This window comes from Macrobrachium rosenbergii, chromosome 10, assembly GCF_040412425.1.
Source record: "Macrobrachium rosenbergii isolate ZJJX-2024 chromosome 10, ASM4041242v1, whole genome shotgun sequence".
Taxonomy (NCBI): domain Eukaryota; kingdom Metazoa; phylum Arthropoda; class Malacostraca; order Decapoda; family Palaemonidae; genus Macrobrachium; species Macrobrachium rosenbergii.
Window position 1 is genome coordinate 46039428 of NC_089750.1, and position 19599 is coordinate 46059026.

General features: G+C 36.0%; 1 protein-coding gene across 2 annotated transcripts in view; it reads right to left on the bottom strand.

The window, feature by feature from the left end:
* LOC136842618 (neuromedin-U receptor 2-like) overlaps nucleotides 1-19599 on the bottom strand; it is an 833892-nt gene that overhangs the window by 575574 nt on the left and 238719 nt on the right. Inside the window, exon 2 of one of the 2 annotated variants that reach the window (XM_067110223.1) lies at nucleotides 18456-18488. The exons of the other annotated variant lie outside the window; for it this stretch is intronic. The gene's annotated coding sequence lies outside the window, so the exon portion shown is untranslated. The remainder of the gene's footprint in view (nucleotides 1-18455; nucleotides 18489-19599) is intronic. 2 annotated transcript variants of the gene reach the window in all.

The following is a 19599-nucleotide window of genomic DNA, read 5'->3' on the forward strand; positions in this document are numbered from 1 at the left end:
ACAGGCCATTAGCCGTGATGAGACTTTTTAGTCTGGATTAGATTATTCTTACTTGACCAATTCATTTATGATGCATTTTATTCTTTGCTTTGTTTATTCATTGCTTGTTGGGTTGCTTTAAATAATAAATCTATTTTTATAGGAAAGATTGCGTTTTCCTTAGATGACCCATTTAATTTCTTTAATGTGGAATGCGTGAGACGAAGCAAGTGCCGAGAGAGAGAGAGAGAGGGGCGCGTGAGATACCCGCTGAGAAAAAGAGAGTGTGTGGGACCTAAGGGGGGAGGTCTGCGTGGGTTGAGTGTTAGACGAGAGAGACAGGGTCGGAATCCCATTGCCTTCCGAAGTCAGACCAAATCGGTAGCGTTATGTATATTCCTACAAGGAATATTTTTATCTGTTTCCAAAGAGTTGTTACGTATATATATATATATATATATATATATATATATATATATATATATATATATATATATATATATATGTGTGTGTGTGTGTGTGTGTGTGTGTGTGTGTGTGTGTGTGTATGTGTATGTATAATTTTTGTAAAAAGCAATTGCTTTAGTGGCATTAATAAGTATTTTGCAGGAATCTTCATAACGTCGGAGTTTTTTCCTTCTTGTTTTAATTGGTTTTTGTCACGACATCTGTTTCGCCGAAGTGTGGCATTATCAAGCGACTACTTACTGACAATCTGGACTTCCAACTTATTTATATCATCATGTGGAGAGAAAGTTTATTAATGACGCTGAGACCTGAGTACTGGTTGGTCAAGGGATGAAAAGCTTAACTATTTAGGAACGGAGCTTTGGGTACAAAAAACGTGTATGACAATAAAAGAAAAACTATTAACAAGTATTTAGATAAATATTCAAAATACAAAAGTGTTTCCTTAAATTTGTTTTTATAATTCATAAAAATCTTATATATCTGTTTGTAACTACAAAAAATAAGGTGTAGAAATGAATAAAGATTTGATAGCTTTTGTAAAAGGTACAAATACAAAAATGTCTGTTTAAACATAAATGTATATAATATTAAATTCGAGTGCATAAAACTCCCCGAAGTGGATAACATCAAGGCGATTTGAAGAAGCTTGGGGAAAGACAATGCATTTGCTTCCAGCTGCCCTAATTCAGTAACTTCTTTGGTCACAAACGTTTAAGGAGAAAAAGAAAACGCCAATAGATATTGGTGTATATATGACATTTCGTAAGGAAGGCAATATATTTATATGGATTTCACTGCAAAAAGTCTGTACCAGAGAAAAATCTATCAGTGACCGGTAGTATGCATACGCCAAAATTCTGCCATTTATAATCATATCAGTTACCCCAACATAAATTATTTTTGAAGTACGAGTTATTTCAAATTTCAGATACTCAACCTGTCTCTAATTAAGCAGACAAGCAACATGAATTGTCGCAAGGGTTATGTACACCAATTAAGACCGTCCATATCATTTTGGATCCTGCTTTAAAGATGAACTCTCATCCTCAGGGCCTCTCCGGAACCTAACTGATTCTATATCCTCTAACTGCCTGTCATTTAGAAGCTCATTATACTAATAGCCATCCTGCGCACCACTAACAACATAATTGTTCGTAAAGGTGGCTGGTGTTGTGGGGGAGAAACTGCCCTAAATATAACGCTCTTCTATTCCGTAACTTTGTTCTTTAGCTTTGTTTATATTGGCATTTTCTATATGTTATTGCATATTAACGTAAATACACATATATGTATTTTTAAAAATCATACACACACACACACACACATATATACAGTATATAAATACATATATACATATATATATATATATATATATATATATATATATATATATATATATATATATATATACAGTATATACTTACTGTATATATATATATATATATATATACATATACATATATATATATATGTATATATATATATATATATATATATATATATATATATATATATATATATATATATATATATATATATATATATATATATATATATATATATATATATATATATATATATATATATATATATATATATATATATATATATATATATATATATATATATATATATATATATATATATATATATATATATATATATATATATATATATATATATATATATATATATATATATATATTTGTGTGTGTGTGTGTGTAAAATATATATATATATATATATATATATATATATATATATATATATATATATATATATATATATATATATATACATACACACACACACATTTGCATATATATATCGACCACAGTAAAGTGAGTATTTCAACGACAAGATCTTCCTATTTTCACCTGTATCAACAAGGAATAAAGATTAATGGAAAACTGTTTACATATGTATTTTTTCTACCTTGTTTTCTCCCTCTCTTCACACTCAGCTGGGACACTCTGTCGAGTCTGCTATACAATCTGTCAGCCTTCCCTGATGAGGAAATCAACGCTGCATGTACAAAATGCAAAGACCTGATACCAGGTACCATTCTCCAAGGGTGACCCGCGAAAAGCTTATCCTCTCTCAAGAAAATATCATATATCACTAAATGGCTACGGACCTGCCCGGCGGAAATCTACGCCGATGACCCTTACAATCTGCCTCCAAAGGGGCCTGCTGATTTTTTTTTTATTATAAAAATACAATTAAATTTCAATAATTTACATTGAGTAATTCTCGTAATACAAAAATGTAAACATAAACTTAGACAATCATTTTGCTACAAAATAATGCAAATCAAAATCAAAACTTATAATTTAAAAATTCTTTGGTTACATACTTGGAAATATTGCTTGTATATCTACATTTAATATACATCCTTTGTGATTCTAGTTTATTTTTCAAAAAATCAATTATATTTTGGCAGCTATTGTTGTGTCTGTAACACATCCACAAACAGTACAAATAGCTGGTGATCAATAAAATGGCTGTGTTTTTATCAACGTTTGATTTCCCTACTATATCATAGAATAATAGTTTCAATAAACTATAATTATTTAGTTTACAGCATTTCCTTAGAATGGAATTAAACCAATTTACTATATTTTTCTTTTCTCTACAGAAGTAAAAAATATGCATTTGATACTCTGTTTCCCCACATTGGTCACATTTTGAGTCCTCTCTTAACTTCAACATATGGAGCCTTTGTTTTGTTGCTAGTGACTCATGAATATACCTGAACACAAATTCCCTTTCCTCTACTTTAATGAATTGACTATTAATATTTCTCCAAATATTTTTCCATTTAAGTGTCGGATAATTATTTTCTACTACTGGAATTTCTTTCCTCCAAATGATTGAATACATTTCCCTGTTATTTATATTTGGAAAGAATTTATTGTGATATGCTTTCCTAATATCATCTACTGCCAGAGAATAATATGCAGGGGTAAAATATGCTATTTCTGATAAATTATGTAATTCCATCATACCATCTAATCTTACAGAACAATAATACCTGGTTAACCCGTTACAGTTTATTATACTTTTTAAACAAGTTACACTGAAGATTGCTCTTGCCTTTTCTTCAATACTTATTATTCCTAAACCCCCTTCTATTTTTGACAAATGCAGGGCACTGCGTTTTATAGGTCGATACATACCACACCATATATACTTGAAAATAATGGCATTCACCGTTTGAGCTTGTTTTTTACTTAACGGAAGTGTGTGAGCTACATACCATATTTTTGACAATATCAAAGAGTTGATTGTTAATGCTTTCTGGTCAAGTGTTAAATATCTTTTACACAACATGTTAACTGCCTTTTGAGTTTTTTTCTGTATATCTGACCAGTTATTTCACAAGTTTCCTCATATGAATTGCTGAAATAAATGCCTAAAATTTTAGCACAATCCACAACTTTGAAACAAGTTAACTTCCAGTCTCTTCTGCCGGACCATTCATCTATTCCTAAGATGCCAGATTTTTCTTTATTTAATAATGAGCCAGTTGCTGCTTCAAATTTCTTTATTTCATAGTGAATCTCTATTAATGAATCATCGTCTGCAAAGATTACTGTTGTATCATCAGCAAATCCCTGTACTTTAATTTTGTCATTGTTTGGTAATGTAGGGGGTACAATTTTTTTATTGGTTTTTAATGCTAGGTACAATGGTTCTTGGAAAATGACATACAATAACATTGATGTGGACAACCTTGTCTAACCGACCTTCTTACATTAAAGGTGCCTGTAAATAGTCCATTCACACATATCATACTTTTACAATCTTTATATAATATTTTTAACCATGTAATAAATTTTTCTGAAAATCCAAACTTTTCCATAATTCTAAAAAGGAATGGCAAGTTCACCCTATCAAAAGCTTTGGACCAGTCTAAGTTTAACATCCCTGCATTCAAATGATTTTCCCTTACATAATTTATTATGTCTCTTATTGTATTATTGCAGTGAATTATAGATCTGTTTGGAACACCACAATATTGTTCAGGTGATATGATTTTTCCAATTACAAGTTTCAACCGATTTGCCATTGTTTTTGCTAGAATTTTATAATCAACATTTAACAGAGTGATTGGTCTCTAGTTTTCAATCAGTTCCAAATTTCCACTTTTTGGACATAGTTTTATTATTCCTAAATTTTGTGATTCCGATAAATTTCTTCCTCTCAACACACATTTTATTACCTCTAAAAAATCGTTTTTGATAATATACCAAAATCTTTTATAAAACTCTACAATTAATCCATCACTTCCAGGTGATTTCCCTTTGCTCATTTTATTCAATGATTCCCATAATTCCTTTGTATCAAATTCCTCCCCCATTGTCCTCTTCATCTACCTTTCTTTTGCATTTCTCAAGCAGATATGATTGTTCTTCGTGATTTCCCTCAATAAATTCATACATTACTTCAAAATGATCCTTAAGAAACAGGAGAACAGCCTTTGTATCTGTTAGCATATTTCCACTTTTACCTTTTAGCTTCTTTACCAGGTAATTGCCTTTATGCTTTTTCTCCCTCCCAAGTAAGTGCGATGACAATTTTAACCCTTCCACTTGATCTTTTAATTTTGCTCTTATTTTAATTCCTTCACAAAGTTCGTTTTGGAGACAGTTTATTTTACTTTTCAAAAGCATAAATTTCATCATATTTATCATTCCCAGCATTACATAAGCCATATAGATATTTTAATCGCTACTGCAATAAATTTATTAAGCCATATTTTTCATTTGATACCCTCGTTGCAACCTTAATGAAAAACCTTTTACATTCCTGTTTAGCAAATTCCCACCATTCAGTTATATTTTTAAAACTATCTTTTTTAAGTTTAAAATGTCTCCAAAAACCTTCAAAATTTTCGCCAACTCCTTCTGTCTCCAGTAAAGACGCATTCAATTTCCAAAATCCTTTCCCCTTTTGCACATCGCCTATCCTGAATTTAGCAATGACCATACAATGATCAGAGAAGGCCACAGGCACTGTATCAGTACTTATCACATTATGGAGTAGCTGTTTAGTATATAGGCGATCTATCCTAGAACCATAGCTTTTTCTAATGTAGGTATATTTTGGAATGCCTTTACAAGTGCATGTTACATCTTTTAATCCTACATTTTTTATGAAGGTCTGCAATGATTTTGACACTAAATTATCTTTCCCCGTATTAACATCTCTGTTAGCTGTAACACAATTAAAATCCCCTCCGAAAACTACATTTTCAACATTTTTACGGAAATAATATAAGATTTTATTGCTAAAAAATTCTTCTCGTTCTTTCTTTTTATCTGTACCAGAAGGTGCGTAATTATTCACAACTGGTATTTCATGATTTAAACAGGATATTTTAGCTCCTATTATCTGTCCCTCAGTATTCAATTCCTTGCTTATGGAAGATAATGATTTAAACTTATTTATACAAACTGCTGTACCTCCTTTAAGATTATTACTTGGGTTTAACAAAACATCATAAAAATTTGTGAAAAACTCAGGGCTTTTAAATCCTTCACATGATGTTCTTGCAATAACCAAACATTTATATCATAATACCTAGACAAGGATAACAACTTCATTTGTTTACCTACGTCATTTAATCCATTCACATTTAAACAACCAATTGAGAGATTGAAGGTGTAAAACTAGGAAGATTCCAACTTTTTCCTTTTCTGGTCTCTCAATTTTTTCCAATTTTCCTCATCGCTATTGTCTTCGGATCTTGAATATTTTTGGGTTCCTATTTTCTTCTTTGAGATTCTCATCTTGACGTCATTTTCCATTTGAATTTTCCATTTTCCGCTTCCAGACGCACTTTCCAAATTTCCATCGGTCTCCATTTACCCTTCGTCAATATATTCTGCATCAGTTTGTCCTCCTCCTTCTCGTCCTTGACCAATTTCGTGTCCCGGTTTCAGATTTATCTTTCTGTCCTCTTGATGAACGTCAACATTCGTCGTGATAACAGTGTTGCCTTCAACAGGTGTAGTTTCTTGTGGTATAATCACCAATTCAGACGCTTCCCAACTTGGTCCACTATGTACCTCCTCATCGATAGATATCACTTCCTCCTCCTCATTTGAATCCTTATCCTCACATTCTTTGAGTTTTTTACTATCCTCAAGCTCAATATTCTTCCTTTCTGTTAAAACACTTGGCTCGTTGTTGCCATTTTCCACTATTGCGCTCTTGATGTTATGAACATTTTTACCATTTAGTGTATCTTCACCTAGTGACTCTTGCTTTTCCTTCTCAAAGTTTTGTTCGTTCCCTTGTGTTTCGTTCTCTAGTGTTTCGTTCCCTCGTAGATTCGGCAGACTTGGATAATCCTTCTCATGCTCAAAAATATTCACTATTCTGTCCAAGGAACAAGCTACAGCAAAATGATTCTCACTGCCACATTTGAGACATGTCTTTTTCTGTCCGTTATAGATGAAAGATATATTATGTCCTCCTACGAAAAGCGCCGATGGAATGTTTTTCTTAATTTCCATTTTAGCCGTTCGTATTCCGTTTAACAGTCCTTTACGTCTACCGAGTGAGGTAGTATTATCACGTATCCCAATAACTTTCTCGTACGAGCTTAATACATCACTCAACACACTGTTTTGCATATCAAATGGAGCGTACCTTATTGAGACAAATGTAAAGACACTGCTGAAATTAACTACTTTCACCTCCAGACCATTAGGTAAACAAATTACTTTTTCATCATAATTGTTTAGAAAAGTTTCATATACACATTGATTCCGGAACTTCAAGATCACTTTATTGCCTCGCATTTCTTGAACACCAATCAAATCTTCAATATCAATTCTCAGCTTTTCAAAAATTACATCATCAACATCATTCAAGCTCGGTTTACCCGAAAATATTAAACCAACGGAGTCTTTTCTCCTAATGGGTGGAGTATAAAATGAAGCCATTTTCACTTCGTCCGAACACTCTATACGTCATTTCTATTACGTCACAGCCATAACCTGAGGGCATATGGCCTGCCCGGCCAGGGCAGGAAAGTGTTTAGAAAATTTCTTTCCTGTCTACTTTAGTTTCACTGTCAACAAGGAAATGTTCAATGTCTATGCTATCCTCGATACTTTAAAAGCTTCATGACATTATTGTCCTCGTTCACCGAAATAATCAAGAAAAATAGGAGCCTGTAAAATGCCGACCTTTGTTTACACTGCACTTCTTCTTCTTCTCTTCCTGCAGATCTAAGCCTACCTGCAGTGTACCATACGGCAGAAAATGCCTTCCTAAAAACAAAATCCCTCTCAGAAAAAAATGACAAGACCTCAGAAAAAAATTGAGGAAACACAAGCAAGACAAATTTTCACAGATCTGGGACGTGATCAAAGGATAACAGGAATCATTCGACAGTCTTAAAACTGTGGAAACAAATAACAATCTTTCACGGATCTGGGATGCGATCAAAGGAGTGCAGGAATCATTAGACAATCGCACAGCAAGCCACCAAACTCCTTTGAATGAGGCATCTATTATTTCCTCGCCTCCCAACAATACGAGAGAAGTAAGGGTGCGACGCGAAGTAGAGATGGCCATACCCTCCCATGAGGGAACTGCCCTCTCTCCCTCGGATGAAGCACCCACACCACCTGTAGACCTGTCGGAGAGGACCGACGAACAGCCGGTGTCGTCCGAAAGGGGGCCCTTTCTTTCCTATGGCACAAATCGTTAGACAATATGGTAAATGTGTTGACCTATAGGAGTGATAGATTGCTGGGGCTTCAAGTGACAGTAGAGGACTCTAAGATCCTAATAATTAATGTTTATTTGACCTGGGAAAAAAACAATAATTTTGATCAATACTGCATGATCCTAGGTGAGCTACGCAGCATTATTCACGATTCTACTGCTGATCATATTTGTATAATTGGGGACCTTAATTCTCACCCCACAAAATTTTTTAATGAACTTACTCGCTTTGTCAAAATCACGCTCTCCGAATTAGCGATGTAATGCTCCTCCCTCCCTCCTCTTATACTTATGTACAAAACAGAACGGACACAGTTACAACCTCCTGGCTGGACCACTGCATCACGTCCCCTCAACTTCATGATGCTATTGTGACCGGACCGGCAACATTCGCTACGATCTTGCAATTGGCTATGATTGCATCCCCTTACAGGTGTCATTCAGTACCCCACCCCTCCCTACCGTGAACCCCCTAACTGATCACCCACCTGCTGTTAACTAGGATTTTAAAAACCAACAGAAAACCAGATCCTTTAGGGAAACCACGGAAACCAGGTTGCGGTCAATAGCTCAATCGGCAGACGCCTTACTGTGCACCAACCCAGAATGGAGAAACGGTCACCACAGGAGAGATCTGAAAGAATTCTATTCGAATATGATTTCCGCTTTGCTTGCCTCCGGCAGGGATACCTTTAGATCTCGTCAAGGCAACTCTCGTAATATACCTGGATGGAATGACTTGGTTAAAGATCTATATACACTTTTACAAGAAATGTTTCTACTGTGGAGGCAAAATGGTAGCTCGGGGGAAGGACACTTCGCACTGCTAATGAGGCAGGCGAGAGCGCAGTTCAAACTTGCCCTTAAGCATTGCAGACTGAATGAAAAGCAACTAAGAGCTGATGCAATGTCTAGAAAATTAGAATCTGGCGATTACCACCATCTTTGGAAGGACATTCAATCCCTAAATCCCAAAACTAAAAAGCTATCACAGGGTAGGAGAAGCCGTTGTTGACGAGGCTATTGCAAGAATGTGGGGCGATCACTAGAGCACTATCCTGAATTGCATAAGCGATCAAGACTCCCGCAGGGCTGTAAATAACCTCCTTACTGATAATGTTCAGTTTCATTTCGCCGATCATATTACACCGGGTAACATCAGCGATGCTATAAACAACCTACCTAATAATAAATCGCCCAGCTGCTATGGTCTGCCTGCTGAAATGTTCAAATTCTGCCATCCGATAATTTACATTTTGCTAGCTGCTCTATTAGATGCGTGCATAATTCACCAGTTTCTCCCAGACTCCCTACTCTTAGTTCACTTAATAAAAAACAAGTTAAAGGATACAGCTGACCCTGGCAATTATCGCCCGATTGCAATTACTACAATTGCGTTGAAGATACTTGGGTCTGTTCTTCTAGTGAGACTTCTCCCCTTACTACACACTACTGACAACCATTTCGGCTTTAAAGCAAACCACTCAACCGACACCTGCATCTACATCCTGAAAGAATTGCTGAACTGTTACCTATCATCAGCCTCTCTTGCTTTCCAATGTTTTGTAGATGTGAGAAAAACATTTGACAGTAAACTACCTGAAGCTCTTCCTGAAGCTGCAAAAACGAGGCACACCTCTATATCTAATTGGCATTTTATGTTGTTGGTTCTCCACACAGCAATTTTGTGTCAAATGGGGTAACGTACTGTCGTACACCTTCGGCTCCCTAAACGGGCTCCGGCAAGGGGGCATTCTCTCTCCATACCTGTTTAACACGTACAGAGATGCCCTGAATGTCAAACTGAACTCACTCCCAATCGGATGCACTATCACCGAAGCAACGATAAACAACCTCTGTTACGCCGACGATATGGTTCTGATTTCTCCATCAGTGCAAGGTCTCCAGCGACTCATCGACACTTGCCGCCAGTATGCAGAGGAATTTGATATCCTATACAACGAAACCAAGACCCAGTGTATGTCGCTGCTCCCGAGATCGCTTAAGCATATTGCAGAACCACAAATTTTCCTCGGAAATCATCGTCTGGAATTCGTGCATGAATTTCCGTATTTAGGCCACATTATCACGGACGACCTAAAGGATACGGCAGACGTAGAAAAGAGGCGTCGTAAACTATGTGCAACTGGCAACATGATTGCAAGGAGGTTTGCCTTCTGCCACCGAGAAATGAAGCTGCTGCTGTTCTACTCGTACTGCTACAGTACATATAGGTGTTCCTTTTGGACGAACTATACCTGAGAGACCATGAGACGTATCACTGTTGTTCACAATGACATTCTGAGACGTCTCACAAACACTCCTTGCTATCACTCATTCGCGCAGATGTTCATAGAAAACCGCCTGGACAATTTGTAAGTCATTGTGAGGCAAACAATGTCCAGTCTGATCACCCGACTGAGAAACAGCAGCAATTCGCTCATACAAAGCATCCTAGGCAGTGAGGCAAGAAGATCTAAATTGTGGGAAAGATGGGATAATGAGGCGTCTGTTCCTTAAATGACTTATTCTCTATTTTTGCAATTTTGAAGTGTCATCTCCAGAATCTGTCATTATTATTATTATTATTATTATTATTATTATTATTATTATTATTATTATTATTATTATTATTATTATTATTATTTATTTATTTATTTATTTATTTATTTATTTATTTATTTATTTATTTATTTATTTTTTGATCTATCACAGTCATCCTATTCGACTGGGTGGTTTTTACAGCATGGGGTTCCGGGTTGCATCCTGCCTCCTTAGGAGTCCATCACTTTTCTCACTATGTGCGCTGTTTCTTGTAGCACACTTTTCTGCATGAGTCCTGGAGCTACTTCGGCATCTAGTTTTTCCAGATTACTTTTCAGGGATCTTGGGATCGTGCCTAGTGTTCCTATGATTATGGGTACAATTTCCACTGTCATATTCCATATCCCTCTTATTTCGATTTTCAGGTCTTGATACTTATCAATTTTCTCTCTTCCTTTCTCATCTTCTCTGGAGTCCCATGGTATTGCAACATTATTATTATTATTATTATTATTATTATTATTATTATTATTATTATTATTATTGTTATTATTATTATTATTATTATTATTATTATTATTATTATTATTATTATTATTATTATATTTCTACGTCTCTTGTTATTTTTGGCATTTTTACTTTTTATTGTGTGATTAATATCATTGTAGAGTTTTGCAATTTTCAGTATTCGTATTTAGCCTTCTGGACCTGACTTCTAACCACCTGAAGTCCCCAGATGGAAATTAATCGTCTGCAATCTGTATTTTTTATTGTTATCATTTTTAATTTTTTTCTGTTATTCTCCATATAATTACTGTCACTACCGTTATTATGAACTCTATTTTTTTCTACTTCTTCAGCAACTGTGTGGATACTCCCGATAATTAATTTTATCATGTTGCATTATGTATCTAGACTGTGTGTATTGTATTTGTATATTATATGGCCCCGAGCCGAAATAAAGAGTCGAGGGATAGGAGAGTCGAGGGATTTAATAATATAATATTAATATTATTAAATCCCTCGACTCTCCCATCTAATTGTCACCCCATTGGCGCCTCTTCTCACGAACCTTTATTTGGCCACCATACAATGACCTTTCTAGGTACACCTGGCCGGATTAATGACACGCCCTGCAAGGAGGACAATGGAGGGCCCATTGAGAAGAGGCTGTCAGGTGTCAAAATACAACCGTCGCCGGCGGACTGTGGTATATATAGTGGCCAAGGTAAACCATTCTTTGCTAGTCCCTCTTCAAAAGTCACACTGCTAGCATAACCTATGCTAGTCACCCTTCAGGCGTCTCCCTGCTTGCAGACACTCTGATCAACCTACTTCAGAACACACACTGCTAGTATACCCCATGCTAGTTACCTCTACAACACCACTCTACGATGTCACCCTCCTGGCATCACACACACACACACTTCACCACTAGTCAACCTAACGCTACTTTGCTAGTCTACTCATCCTACTTCATGCCACTGGACGCCTCTGCTAGCCGCCTCCCACAGACGTCACCCTGCTGAATTACCTGACAACGTCCCCCTGTCCAGAAGTCACAGAAAGACTATGCTCGAGTCCTACTTGAAGTAGTTCTTACTGCCACGCTGAAGATTGCCGTATCCAGCTACTCACCTCTGCGCGCGGATGCCCCACTAGTCTACCAGCACCCCTACGCTTCGTCATATTTCCCTATGGTGGGGAACCTTGAGTGACAACGCTTCTGCTGACGCCCTACGGCAGAAACCTGGCTCTACGAACCTCACGTCTTGTCCACGGACCTAAGGTAATGTGACTGGAAGTTGTTTGTTAGCCCGTTAACTATATCCTACCTGTGCTTATATTCCTTTTCTCCTAATTCCTGTAACCATATTCCTATTTCTTTCCCTCGGAGATCCCTGTGATTTTGATTATGGTGGAATTGTGGTCAATAGTGACACATTTTAGTTTCATGCACGTAATTGTGTTTAATTGTAATTATTATATAAAAGAGTGTCCTGATATTTTGCCTACAAAAAACAGTGTCCTGACATTTTGCCTACATAAGACAGTGTCCTGATATTTTGCCTATGTGAATTCACTCTCAGTTTGCTCGATTCCATTCGTCTGTGTTCAGTTTTCCTGCTCTTGCAGATCCGTGACATTGTTTAGACCCAGCTGCACTATTGTAGTATTATATTTTAGTATTTATTGGTCTTTAGGCTGAAATATATACTTAACACCTAATGGTCACAACTGCCAGATATATAAACTTTTAATAGCCGCAATGACCTTCTTACATTCCATTTTTATGGCATTATTTTGGATAAGCTTAACTACAAGTCCATACGGCGTGCACCTGTTTCAAAACTACGATTTACTCCAAAAAGGAGAAGGAGAAAACCGGTTATGTGTGAGTGTGTGTTTGTATGTGTGTGCGTGGCACACACACACACACACACACACACACACACAGAGAGAGAGAGAGAGAGAGAGAGAGAGAGAGAGAGAGAGAGAGAGAGAGAGAGGCATATTAAACTGTTAAAGATTATGATATGACACGTTTTCAGATGCTTGGCTTTTTTTTTTACATAATATTAGACTGCTACGTGGGAAAATATTTTCCAGTATGTAAATGGATTTTTTGCGCAATACTGAAAGCAAAACGAATAATTTTACTTAGTGCATATCAAAGCTTTACGTTCAAAAAAATAATACAACAAACAAGTAATATAGAATAAAACCCAAAGGAACAGACAAACGAGTTAGGGAAAACAAGGAAGAAAATGGCAAGTGGATGCCTTTATACTAAACACCACTGGTTTTCGAGAGGGAGATGGGAGGGTCAGTGAAATTAGTATATTATATGACTGTGTCGATCTGTAGGTCTATCTGTTCGTCTCTGGTTACAAAAGCTGAGCATCGAGATTAAAAAGGTGAGCCTTAATACAAAAATGAATTCTGAAGCAGCGCTCTGACAGTAAAATGCACATACGACCTACCATAAATGCTAGCAAAAAGACTGCTATTTCCTAGAAAAAGCCATTATGGACAGACATAGTATAAAGTTACGCTCATAAAAGAGGCTGTATGAGTGTCACACAGAAAACATAACTCATAGTTAGGTGGGGTTCCCCTGACTCAAAACGCTTATGAAAGCTGTTTCTACCGGATGCCTTTCCGTTTCTGTCGTTCCAACATTTCTTTTTAGTTTTCTGTAAAAGAAAACTACTGAGGTGGCTTTTTGTCTGTCCGCCCGCACTTTTTCTGTCCACCCTCAGATCTTAAAAACTACTAAGGCTAGAGGGTTGCAAATTGGTTTGTTGATCATCCACCTTCTAATTCCAAATTGCAGCTCTCTAGCCTCAGTAGTTTTGATTTCATTTAAAGTTAAAGTTAGCCATGATCGTACGTCTGGTACCGCTTTCGGTGCTAACAACACCTGCTACCACCGGGCCGAGGCTGAGAGCTTCATGGGCCGAGGCTGAGAGTTTCATGGGCCGTGGCTGAGAGTTTCATACAGCATTATACGATGTACAGAAAACTTGATTGCGCCGAAGAAACTCGGCGCAGTTTTTACTTGTTTTTTTGTTGTTGTCAGCAATGTCCTATTGTCACAATGGAACTGAAAACAAACAAAAATATTCTGGAAACAGAAATATTTTTCACATTCTTTCACATTTATAGAACAGCCTTTCACATACGCTGAATAACTTTCCAAACCTATAACTGTTTCACGATTGTACAATAACTGCCCTTTTTAACAAAAATGTCGTAATGCACAAAAACGGAACACAAAATTAGGTACATGAAGAGGGTCAACAATTATTCTAAGATAATTTGTTGTCAGTTCTAATTGAAGCCGGCGTTTTGTTGAATTAACTTCTGTTAATTCGCTATTGATTTGCACTACCTTCGATCAGCTCACGAAGTGACGTATTACTGTTTTAGTGTCGCGCGGGAGCTTCACTCTCCACGCGAAACTGCTGAATCACAAAAATCTTAATAGTTGGACCATTTGGTTTGAAAAGTTTTGCTGAATGGAAGTTCATGCTATCAAACTTATGAAGCCGATTTAAAGTTTTCTCTTTCCTTAAGTTGAACACATTCTTAAACTAATTTGTATTGCAATTTAATGAAGGATATTGTGTTGCAGCTCCATTACTTGTAGTTTCCATATAAACTTGTTTAATTTTGGGTAATGGAAAAATGATTTAACTTCCGAAGTGGAAAATGATAAACAATAGTAAATTAAATGTATTTCAGAAAATATGGCTGCTACAATCTTAAAGGACACATATATGCATTTCATAGCTTCAATGCTTTAAGATGTGATGAAAGAATTTTTAGAGCGAGATGGTACTGACAGAGCCGTCAGTTGTAAAATCTTTGTATTCAGCAAATAGTTTGATTCCTCAGCTATCTGCGTGAGAACCTCAGCAATATTGGCAGTCAGGTGATCTCCGAAGTGTTATGTATATTCGTGAGTACGTGCGTTAATTTGATCTAGATTATGCCAAAATCTGCCCTAAAAGTGAGTTTGATCGTTCATTAACGTGATAGAACTGCAGTTGTCTAGACGTAGCTTTGGAGAGGATCCAGGCTTTTGAACGGCAGATAAGGTAGAGTTTGAAATCTCTGTTTTTATGGGAGAAAATTGAACTTGTGATTTTTACCATGATTTTCTGATCATTATAAACTTTTGAACTGGTGTGGGAGATTTAATATGAATATTCATACCTCTTTTATATTATTATTTTGTTATGTTACGTTTGCCATATCTTGGCTATGCATTTTACACTTTCCATTATTGTGTTTTGCATTTCATATATTTTTGGGAGTTTTCTATCATGTTTAATTCTTTCGACAGATGTCTGTGGACTGGTTCGAATAACGTGGTAGACTGTTTTTTTGACATGACTTTAGTTATTGATTTGGGGAGTATGTGTGAGTTTGGATATTTTCAGGCTATTAGCCATAGTGAGACTTCTTTAATCAGAAGTGTTTTGCAGTTCAGAGTTTAGTTATCTGACTCGATATTTCATTTATTATGCATTTTAATCTTTGCTTTGTTTTATTCATTTCTTGTTGGGTTATTTGAATAATAAACCTATTTTTGTAGAAACTATTGCGTTTCTTTAAATAGTCCATTTAATTGCTTTGAGAGAATGAGTGAGGTCGGGTGGGTGAACTTCGGAAAACGATGAGAGAGAGAGAGAGAGAGAGAGAGGCGATACACGGTGAGAGAGAGAGAGAGAGAGAGAGAGAGAGAGAGAGAGAGAGAGAGAGAGAGAAAAAGGATGCAGATGTTATCATGAGCGAACCTTTTTACGCCTTTTTCCTGAAGAAAGATCGTTAGATTACGTTACGTACACTTTCAAAAAAGTGTTAATTCTGTTTCTTGTAACAAATGTGAACCGAAATTGCAGTGCAAATGACGAAGGGAGGAATCTGCTTTCCACTCAAAAGCCAAAACCGGAAATAAAAAAAAGGTGTCGAAAATATTTCATACCTCAAAAAATCAGTATGGTATGTGGGCAGCCTACGAAAGTTTAACTTGTCCGTTAGAGAGAGAGAGAGAGAGAGAGAGAGAGAGAGAGAGAGAGAGAGAGAGAGAGAACTGAAACATAACCTTTAGTCAATAAATTTGCACTGACATTTTTTCTTCTCTTCCTAAATGATTATTATTGTTTTATGTCACTTATTCAGTAATGAATCTGAGATTTTTATTGCAAATTATGTTTATGATTTATAAAAGAGTTTAACCCTGGACATTTCGTGGAAGAAGAGTAGAAAAATATAATTACAAGGATACTTGTACATACAGGGATTTATCAAGGGGCTTCATATAAGTAATTTTCGACTGTTTCGCTAAGCACTAAAATTTTAAAAAATTAAGCTTTAATGAAGTTTATTCACGCTAGATAGGGGAAAGCTCAAGCAGTGAAAAGTTCTGAATATAATGTTGAAACACCAAAACTAAAAGAAACGATGACCGGAAATGATGTGTATCAAATAGAAATTTGTTTACTTAGTGTCGTAATTTAATACCGCCCTCTTATTTTTGCAACAGATTTTTCCATACCTCTTAGATATTCTCGTTCCACTAATGTAAGATTCCTTTAACGAATTAGAATATAAGCAATATTCGACTTCCAGTCAGCCGATATTCTAAAAAAACTCAACCTTTTATATACTGAGAAGCCTTGAATCGAACCGTTGCATGTGTATGGTTGCATACATTTACGCGCGAACGCTTGCGTGTCTGTGTGCATGGGAGAGGCAGAGAAAGAGAGAGATCTGCAAAAAGGAAAATATTAATCCACAATTTATTCTTCACGGCACATGCTTCCTAAGCCACGCTAAAAAGCTGGTATTACAGTTTATAAACAGGAAAGCTGAGTTAAGCAGGCTACTCCGGTAAATATAAACCGTATTTGCCTAACGAGAGAAGCGAACAGCAGCAATATACAGTATTCATTCAAATCATTACAACCGCAAGACAAACATATGCTGGAAACTACAGTCCTGTTTTCAGACAAATATAGGTCTGCAGTTACCGTTAATCATTCATTCGACTGGTAGATATAAATTTTCAAAAAATTCTTCACAGATTGCATCTAAAAAGATTCGAATACTTTTTCACCGGGAAGAATTTCCAATATCAACAGGTGGCTCCGGAGAAAAATACAGCATCAATCACTGAAACCTTCATTCTTCAGCTGCTGTAAAGGATTTCACACTCGTGCGGAATCGCTTCACAGCAACAGCATTTCCATGAAATTTACTTATGGTTCAACGGGTTTGCACCGACTTTTGCACTTCCGAGATCACAAGGGATTTGTATGACAACGCCTCTAGCTCACCAATACGCTTCAAAGTATGTATGCATTGACTTTTTTTTTATTTTTACTTCATTTTTATTGCAACTTTGTTCGATATTTGTTCTATATTTTTTTCTTTCATTTCCAAATTCACTTGTAATTTGCATGCAATTTATCTCACCAAGATCTAGCATTTTTTTATTTACTTATATTCAACATTCGTATCATCCTTGAAGGCTAGGTGGCCAAAAAATGTTTATACAACTCAGCTTTTGTCACCACAGACACAACTCCACTCCACCAAACCGTCTGCTCATTTGGTCCGCCTGTGGTGTATTTCTCATCCTGCCATCATCTCAACTTATCCCCAATTCATATAAATGTCAGCCACTTCTATTCTTCCATTCGTTTCTATACCTTCCTTACGTTCATTAACGTCATAAGCTAACTCTTTTATCCTTCATTTCCAGTTTTCTCAGAAACTGCTTCCAATATGTTCAGTTTTACCATTAAGAGGTGCAATTCAATTATGTAATTATGATAGATTGAAATATGAGTGACTGATCGTCGCAATTGCACTTACGTAAAAAGCATTTAGATGGTTCCGGCATCTCAAAAAAAAAAAAAAATCACAAGGACGTAGAAAATCTATGGATGTGGCCACTTGATTTTACTGTGATATTTTTATATGAAAGTCAATCTCAAAAACGAAATTTCTGCTGGAAATATATCCGGACAGTTAATTTGAGTACACATCACAAAGATGTCACTTAAAAAGCAAGTGGACATCTAAATGGAACAGCGTTAGAAACTTCAAATATCAAAATAAAGACACCCATCAACAACAACTTGCCAAAAGCGAGAATTTATTAGAGAAACAGAAAACTAGACCAGAAAAATAAGCCATACCTGTACAATCTCGAGAACACTTGAGCCCAACTCCTGAAATGAGAAACAATAACTTTAAGTATCACGTGTATTTCAAATAACGTATTAACATTTGTCAACACTATCTACCAATAGTAATAGTCGAATGCATCTCAACTAGCACTTCAGGATACTTTTTACATTTTTCTAGAAAAAAATAATAAGATAACGCTGGAAAACTAACGAGAAAACCCAAGAGTTTTAATGCCAAAAAGCGTTTCTTTTTTAAAAATGATTTAAAGTGTGGCAATGATAACAAAATACAATATTTAAGCGGTATTCTAAAATGTAACATATTCAAAACTGAAGGAAGTCGATTAACTTATCAATTGACACGAACACTATTCCACGTGTCTTGACTATCTCTGTAAGCTGTTGCTTTCATCGAGACCCTTATGCAGAATCCACAGACAAATACCGAAACACGACCATAGAGCCATTTCTCCGACTGGGAATAGGCATAACAAGCCAACGCAGTCCGTTAAATCCTCCAGAGCTCTCTCGAGTCTCGAAATCACTCCAAAAGCCTCCTCGAGTGGTAGCATATTAACTCGTGGCTTTGACGTCTATACTGTAGGTTGTACAAGTATTTCAATAGTTTGTAACCCATTCCGGAAGGTATAATCAATCAGGAAGGTATAGTCTTGTACGTAACGTCAGTATCAGTACTATGATATTTTGCCAGCAAATTCTGAAGTGAGCGATATTGGCATTGACATAGGATAAAAAATACCGAATGGAATTTATATCTGAAAGCTTCTGTTTTAAAAAGACATGTGCTTATTTTTGCTCTGAGATATCACTTGCTTGTATTACCAGGTGGAGTCAAGATTCAGACTCACGTGTTCATCAGCTGGCGCATTAATCTACCTGACTGTTATGGAGCTGATGTTGGGGCCAAGCCACCCGATGGAAACAGGAGGGAGTTTGATTTCACACTACATTGGTCAGTGCAAATTAGATAGCTGTTAAGTGTACAACGCTCCAGGGAAATGAATATAAGTTGTTTCTGTAAAACAAATAATCACTATTAGATATTATATAAATCAACAAATTGTACTAACAAGAAACTTTGCTATGCTAACAAACAAATTTTATATGTAAAAGTCTAGTAATAATCTGTTTC